Source organism: Trichosurus vulpecula, chromosome 9, assembly GCF_011100635.1.
Source record: "Trichosurus vulpecula isolate mTriVul1 chromosome 9, mTriVul1.pri, whole genome shotgun sequence".
Lineage (NCBI taxonomy): Eukaryota > Metazoa > Chordata > Mammalia > Diprotodontia > Phalangeridae > Trichosurus > Trichosurus vulpecula.
The window spans coordinates 114,004,625-114,013,793 of NC_050581.1; positions in this window are offsets into that span (position 1 = coordinate 114,004,625).

Genomic DNA, 9,169 nt, shown 5'->3' on the forward strand with positions numbered 1-9,169 from the left:
GAGGGAAAGAAAACATTGAAATAAATGAATCAACAGTCAAATCTAGGAATCATCCACTGGCAATAATGAAAGGATGACCCAATGTGTGGAGGTCTGATAAATTCATTCCAACAAGACAGTGCCAAAAAACATAGCGAGTTTAAACGAGGCCAGAGCACCGGGCTAGGCACCAGCGTCAATATGAATTTTACAGAAGACATTCCTGCCCTCGGGAGTTCACGTATTAGTGGGGGGGGGGATTATATATTCAATTTAATTCAATTCAATATACACCTGCATGTTTAGGTGTTTATGGCTGGGAGAGATGCAAAGTTGAGATTCATTCAGTGAACATAGATTAAGCATCTACTACGTGCAAACAGCTGTACCAGCTGCACAATGACTGGGACGTTTATTGTTGTTGTTAAGTCATTTCAGTCATGTGAGCTTTACAGGGATTTCAAATCACCATGACCTGTTTCTTTATCTGCAGAATGGGAATGATGATTTTGTTGCTCAGTCATTTCAATTGTGTCTGACTCTTTGTGACCCCATTTGGGGTTTTCTTGGCAAAGATATTAGAGTGGTTTGCCATTTCCTTCTCCAACTCATTCTAAGGATGAGGGAACTGAGGCAAACAAGGTTAAGCGACTTGCCCAGGATCACACAGCTAGTTAAGTATCTGAGGCTGGATTTGAACTCAGGTCCTCCTGACTCCAGGCCCTGCACTCTATACATTGTGGCCACCCTAGGTGCTTAATAAATGTTTGCCAATTGATTTTTTTTAAATTGATACAAGGCACTGAGAATACAAAGACGAAATGAAGTTGAGCTTGTCCTCAAGGATCTTGAATTTTCCTGGAGGGACAATAAATACACAGAGGAGTAAATACAGAATAATTTGGGGAAATTGGCACTAAAAATCAGGGAAGAGGATGGAGAAAAGCCTTAAGTCACAAGTGACATTTTAGATGAGTCTTGAAGAGAGATGGAAGGGAGGGCTTTCCAAGCATGGGAGGAAGAGTGTTGAAAGAAACCAGAGAAAATATTGCCTATGGAGAAAGCAAATAGACCAGTTTGGCTGGAATGGAGAGTGAACAAGGGAGGATAACATAAAATCAATCTGGAAAGGTTAGAGTCAGACTGTATAGAGATTTAAATGCCAAACAGAGTTCATCTGGAGGAACAAAAGGTCAAGAACTTCAAGGGGAATAAAGGGGGAAAAAGTGAGGAAAGAAGGAAGCTGAACAGTACCAGATCTTAAACTGTTCTACAAAGCAGCATCCATTGAAACAATTTGCTATTGATTAAAAATTAGAAAGGCTGATCAATGGACAGAATAGGTACACAACACACAAAAGAAAACAAACCCAGTAATCTCCAGTTTGATATAACCAAAGGTCACAGCTGCTGGGTAAGGATTTCCTCTCTGACAAAAACTGCTGGGAAAACTAGACAGTAGTCTGGCAGAAATTAGGTTTATACCAGTACCTCCTACAATATACTGAGGTAAGCTGTGAATGGATATATGATCTGTATATAAAAGGTAGAAGAATAAAGAAGAAATTACCTTTCAGATCTATGAAAAGGGGAAGAGTTCCCAAACACAATAGAAAAGATCCCAGAAGAAAAAAATGGACAATTTTGGCTATATGAAACTTAAAAGTTTTTACACAAACAAATCCAATTCAGCTAAGATTAGAAAGGAAATGTATAACTGCAGAAAAATCTTTGTAGCAAGTTTCTCTGATAAAGGTATTGGTTCCGATACATAAAGAACTGATTCAAATTTATAAGAACAAAAGCCATTCACCAACTGATAAATGGATAAAGGATATGAACAGGTAGTTTTCAAGTGAAGAGATTCAAGCTGTCTATAACCATATTTAGAAATTCTCCAAATCACTAATAATTAGAAAAATGCACATTAAAGCAACTCTGAGATTCCACCTCCCTCCCATTTATCAGACTGACAAAGCCGACCAAAAAAGTAAATGATAAATGTCAGAGGGGCTGTGGGAAAACAGGCACATTGATGCAGTGCTGGTAGAGCTAAGAATCGGTCCAGCCAATATGGAAAGCAGTTTGGAACTATGCCCCAGAAGTTATTAAACTGTCCATACCCTCTGGCTCAGCTATACTCCTACTAGGCTTATAATGCAAAGTATTCAAGAATAGAAGAAAAGAGACCATATGCACAAAAAAATATTTATAGCAACTATTTTTGTGGTGGTAAAGAACTGGAAACAAAGGAGGTATTCATCAAGTGAGGAATAGCTGAACAAATTATGGTATATGAATATAACAGAATACTATGACGCCATAAGAGATGACAATGAGAACAGTTTTGAAAAAACCTGGGAAGACCTGTATGAACTGATGTTGAGTGGAGTAAGGAGAGACGAGAAGACAATTTACATTAAAACAACATTATAAAAATAAACAATTTTGAAAGACTTTAAAACTGATAAATTCAGCGAGCAGCCATGATTCCAGAAGGCCAATGATCTAGAATGCTATCTTCTAACAGAAATGAGAGATTCTATGATTTACAATCATAACACTACAGTAGTAGAATATTGGTGACTTTTAAAAATGTGCCTTGTTTCAAGGAGAATTTTTGGGTCATTAAAAGTACTATCAAACTTCCAAATGGACCTATGATCTCATTGTTATAGATCCAATAATGCAGATTAGAACCCATCCTATGCTACTCTGGTCCATATCCTCCTGTGAGGTTTCCAGGGAAGCTCCACCCAACATGTTGGGAGCCTTCCTCATTTTTCCTTAACATCTTAAGAATCCCAATAGAGCATAGTCAGCAAGAATTTATGTGATGGGCGTTGTACTAAGAACTGGGGATACAAAAAAAGGCAAAAACACTGGTCCGTGCCCTCGAGGAGCACACATTCTAACGGGAGAGACAACATTCAAGCCAACTTTATACATACACAATATATACAGTATATTAGAAGGGAGCCTCAGATGGGAGGCACATTAAGGGGGATGAGGGAAAGCCTCCTGCAGAAGATGGGATTTGAGCTGAGTCTTGAAGGAGGCCAAGGAAACAAGAGACAAGAGACGAGAAGGGAGAGAATTGCAGCCAGCGAAAATGCCCAGAGTTGGAGATGGAGTACCATGTTCAGAACACCAGGGATGTCAGTGTCCTGGATTTCTGAGTATGTGTGGGAAGGTAGGAGGGGGAGGTTATTAAGGGCTTTGAATGCCAAGCAGAGGATTTTATATTTGACCTTCAAGGGAATAGGAAGCAGGCTGGAGTTTCTTGAGTAGATGAATAACATGGCTAGATACACACATGGCAGATGAGAGAAGGATGGCCTGGAATGGAGAGAGGCAGAACTCAGGTGTGTCCATCAGTGATCAGCCCATTTTCTTTTTCATTCATACACTTTTGATGACCTCTTTTAATCCAGTTTCCTTTCATAATTCCTTGTTTGTAATGTGTTCTGGCCTGAAGAGAGGAGGGAATGGTGAGTAGAGCTCCAGCTTTGGAGTCAGAAAAGCCTGCCTTCTAACACCATCTCAGACTCTTCCTATCTGTGTGACCCTGAGCAAATAACTTGACCTCTCTGTTCCTCAGTTCCTTTATCTGTAACGTGAAGTGGTTAGACTTGGTGGCCTTTAAGATCCCTTTGAGCTCTGGATCTATTGTCCTATGTTCATGCCCACTTTGAGCTTTGCCGTTGCCCACTGGGTGATGATCATTTTCCATTACTCAGGGACTGTGGTGTTCTATGATTTACAATAATAGCACTACAACAGTACAATATGGGTGATTTTCAAAAATGGGCCTTGTTTCAGGGAGAATTTGTGGGGGGGCTGGGTCGTTAAAGAACTATGCAATTTCCCAAAGACAGTCTGACCTATTCTCTCCTTTTTGTTCCATCCAGGGCCTACTACACTGTCCATTTGCAGTGTCTGCTTAAATACACACAAACATGGGTAGCAAGGCTGCCCCACCACGTGTAGCATAGGGTGTCTCTATTTGGCTGGAAGGGAGACAGGCATAGACACATCTCCAGCACCTCCTCCCATCCACCACCCTTCTCCCAAGGAGACTTTAATTCCTGCCAAGAAGGGAAGCAGTAGTTTGTGGCCAGAAGCTCAGCCGCTCTCTTCAGAGAGAGGGGCTGCCAGGCTAGAATTATATCTATCCACTCCCTTAAATATTACACGTCTAAGGGGTACAATTTTCAGGTTCAAGCTAAACTCTTAATTGCTATGTCCTAATGGGAAAAGGATGACCCCAAGCTTTCTATCCAAGGCTTGACTCTCCACCAAACACCAGTTTCACAATGAACACACACAACAAAGAGCAAAGAAATCTTTTATCCAAGGAGATAGCAAAACTGAAGTCAGAGAAAGTATACATAGGGGAAGATATACTAGACCATGCAGATTGAAGGAGTTTTCTCATTGGGATCAAGGTAACACAGCTCAAATAAAAGAGAGTGAGAACTCCACATCTCATCCAAGATGAAGTTCCCCAAAGTCTCTAGCATGGCAAGCTAAGGTTAGGGACATGATGGCGGCAGCCAGCTTTTCTCATGTTGGCTTCTTCCCTACGCCTTTTTCTCTTTTCATGGCGTGAAAAGAGAATGTGGCAATGTAAATCTCACTTGAGCTAGAAGCCAGAAGAGCCCAAAGAGACTGAAGAGAGAGGATTTTTTTCTTCTTTCCCTTCTTAACAACACTCTTTTGCCCCTCACACAAGCACAGGGCATTGATCTCCAGCAGAAGTGAGAGAGTCTCATGCCAATGAACTAGGGCTACACATAAATACATATACACACATACACATACATCGATGTTAATGGATGATCTTTACAAGTAATCCATATAATTGTATAGCAGAGACTGGACAATAGGTATTCTTCATCCATTTGATTTTTCCTATGTGGATAGTTAGGCTAAACTTTTGTAGTTCAAGCTAAAAACTTGGAATCAAGAAGAACTGATTTCTAATTTCTAATTTTGATTTCTAATCAAAAAGGCAAAAATGGTTTAAAGAAAGCTTATCAAGAGATCCAGATGAGCAAAGTTACCTGAAGTACATTTACAGATGAAATTAGAAGGGGACTATCAAAGGAATGAAAGACAGAAAAGATTCTTCAAAGATTTGTTTAACAAACTCTTTCCATCATTAAGAACTGTGAATTCACCCAGGGATGTGCTGGTAAATGTTAAACAGCCAGGTCTCTCTCTCTCTCTCTCTCTCTCTCTCTCTCTCTCTCTCTCTCTCTCTCTCTCTCTCCCAAAAGTACTACTTTTAAATTTATCTGCCTTTCTCACATTTTATCCATCAGTTTCTTAAGTCCAGAAAATCAGCAAAACAATAAATTTAGTGCTGGCTTGTGGTTATTGCTACATTCTCTTCCTATTCATGTGAATGCTCCTCCTCCATCTTCTTCACTGGATTCTCTTCCAGACCATGCCCTCTAACCTTAGTTCTCTCACAGCGTTCTGTCCTGGAGTCTCTTCTCTTCTCCTTCTGTACTACTTACTTGGTGATCTCATTAGCTCCCATACATTCAATTACCATCTCTATGCTGATGATTCTCAAATCTATCTCTTCTGCCCCAATCTCTCTGCAGACCTCCAATCTTACATCTCCAGATGCCTTTCAGACACTTTGAACTGGATGTCCAACAGACATCTTAAACTCAAGTCCAAAACTGAACTCTTAATCTATCCCCCCAAACCTCCCCACTCTAGATTTCCTTATGACTGTATAGGGCAACACCATCCTCCCGGTCCCCCAAGCTCTCAGCCTGGGTGTGTCATCCTTCACTCCTCATTATACCTCACACCCCCTATCCAATCTGTTTCCAAGGCTTCTAGATTTCACCTTTGCAATATCTCTCCAATACACCCCCTTGTCTCCTCTGATGCTGCCATCACTCTGGTAAAAATCCATGTTGCCTCATATCTGGATTACTGCAACAGCTGGCTAGTGGATCCACCTGCCTCAAGTCTCCCCGGATTCCAATCTACTCTCCATTCAGCTGCCAAAGTGATTTTTTTAAAAACACAAATCTGACCGTGTTACTTCCCCTAACTCTATAAATTCCAGTGACTCTCTACTGCCTCAAATGCAAAATGCTGTTTGGCACTCAAAGCCCTTCATAACCTAGCCCCCTTCTACCTTTCCAGTCTTCTTATACCTTACTGGCCATCAGGTAAGCTTCTATCCAATGATATTGGCCTCTTGGTTGTTCCATGAACAAGATACACTGGGCATTTTCTCTGGCTGTCTCCCATGCCTGGGGCCCTCTCTCTCCTTATCTCTACCTATTGGCTTGAACTGAAAGCCTTTCTCAACCCCTCTTAATTCTAGTGTTTTTGCTTTCTTAATTATTTCCTGTGTATCCTGGATATAGTTTATACATATTTGTTTGCACAATCCCCCATTAGATCGTGAGTTCCTTGAGGGCAAGGACTGTCCTTTGCATCTTTTTGTATCCCCAGTGCTTAACTTAGTGCCTAGCACACAGTAGGTACTCAATAAATGTTTATTGACTAACATTGGAAATGTAACAGTCACCTTTCGTGAGGTCCCACTTCCAGCACACCCACTGGAGCTCCCACACTTCAACTCTCTCATCATAGCCCCAAATGTACTTATTGAGATCGCAGATATAGCGCTAAAGTGAATAAAAATGAAAAAAAAAAACCCAACTAGCTAAATGAGACCAAATGGACAGAGACGGTGGTCCTTGCTGGAAGGGACATGAGTGTCGGGGTTTGGGGCAGAGGTATTGTGAGACTCAAGTGAGAAAATCAAATTGATGTAAAGCACTTTGCAAGCCTGAAAGTGCTACATAAACGCTAAGTATCATTATTATTAGCCTTCAGTCCCCAGGCCTCCGTTCTGCTGATGACTTCATTCTCCCAACCTTCTCCTGCACTTCTGCTGAGCTCAAGCAATGATTACAGAAGTATCCCGTAAATGTTTAACAACCAGGCTGGGGGTGGAGGAATGTATGCGCACACATTTTTAAGTTTAATCTGCCTTATTAACATATTCTTAAGTCTAGCGACAATCAACAAAACAATACATCAAGCCCTGATTTATGGCATATGGGTTTCTGAAAATTTAATAATTTCCCAAGTTCTAGTCCATTCCCAGTGTTGAAGGACTGATTCTCAAGGCACCTGAAGGAGGTGAAGATACCAGGCCCGTGACAAAAATCTCAGACTTTGTTACCACACATAGGTGGCTGAGATCATGAACTACTGATCTGCATGCTTGTTTTCTCATCTTTACAAAATTTTTATGAGATGTATTGAAAGTATCCTAGATGAGGGTCTTAGAAGGAAATAAGCAGACTTTGAAGATCAATACTTCACAGCAGACTACTGTCTTGACCATCTCCCAATTAACTATGAGGTATAGAGAATACAAGACCCCACTGGATTTACTTTTTCTTGATTTTTTTAAAAATAAAAACATTTTATTTGATAGAGTGAAAGATACCTGAAAGGTTCTTCCACAGAAGGTCTCCCATGAACATCTTAAAATTACCCAAGATTCCTTGAGAGCTGCCACAACAGAGATAATGTTGCTTAACAACCCAGTGATCACCGGTATCCCACAAGCCATAAAAGAGGGAGCCACGTGCTTGTCAAAAGGTGTTTACCTCCTCTTCCTGTGAAGAACATCCAGTTCAGAGTCCAAGTTGAAGAGGGATTCCCTAGAGATGTTGCACTAAAACTTGGAACCATGCAGGTTCCTGGATGAGATCCATAACCACTCCAACCACACAGAGCAAAATTTTGGCAAGTCACAGATGACCCTGGATTATTAGTTTGCTCAAACATTTGTTGAATCCAATCTGGATTGGTGTCAACTGGTGATCCTCATTGTATTTATTTGTGTGGTGTTGGGGGAGGAAAGGGGAAAGAGGTGAGGGACTTTTGGGGAATGGAGGCTAGAAGACCCAAGTCCTAGTCCTAGCCCAGTCACCGATTTTTCTATAACCTTGGGCAGTTAGGATATCAAAGGATCTTAGAACTGAAAGAGACTCCAGGTGTGGAATAATCCAACCTTACAACCAGTGCGGGAATCTTACCTATAACAGCCCTGACAAATGGTTCTCTAGCTACTGCTTGGACATTTCCATTGATAAGGACCCCACTACTCTTCAAGGTAGGCTATTCCATTGAAGGAATTGGGGATGTTTAACCTCAAGAAGAGAAGACTCCGTGGGAGCCTTTGGGTTGTAACTGGGTAACTGAGAGCATGGTGGTACCCTTGACAATAATAGGAAAGTTAAGACAGGGGGAGCTGGAAAGATACCTAGTTCAGTTTTGGATATGATGAGTTTAGGATGTCTATAGGACATTTCAATTGAAAATGTCCAGTAGACAGTTGGAAATATGAGATCAGTGGTCAAGAGAGAGGTTAGGACTGGACAAATAGATTTGAGAAAAATCTGCATAAAGATGATAATTGATTCCTTGGGATTCATGGTGAAACCACCAAACCAAACAATAGGGAGGGAGAAGAGAAGGTGGCCAAAGACAGAGCCTTGGGGCATCCATGGTTAGCAGGCATGATGAAGATCCAGCAAAGAAGACTGAGGAGAGGCCTGATGGGTAGAAGGAGAACTGGAAGAGAACAGTGTCAAGGAAATCTAGAGAAAAGAATATCAAGGACGTATCTGAGAGATGTCATGAGGATAGAATTGACAATATTGGACAACTGATTGTATGCATGAGTTGAGGGAGAGGGAAGAGCTGAGGTTGACTCTGAGGCTGAGAATCTGGGCATTCAGAAGATTGTTTGTATTCTCAACAGGTATAGGGAAGTTCAGAAGAAGAGTAGGTTTGGGGGGAATGATAATAACGAATTTGGTTTTGGATATAGTGAGTCTGAGATATCCCTCTGTTAGTAGACATAGCAACCAAGAGGGTGGAACCCAGGTCCTCTGACTCAGGTCCTATGTTCTTTCTGTTACACCACAGAGCCTCTGGGCTTTCCAAAGCCCTTTCCCATCCATTCATTTTTAGCACAATTTTTCAGATAGCAAGAGGGGAAAGCGATTTGGCCAAGGTCATAAGAAGATTGGTGGAGAGGCTGAAACCTGAACACTTGGCCTAAAAACTCACACTCTGACCACTTCAACATCTCATCTCCTGAATCACTCCTCTGATCCACGCCTCCTCC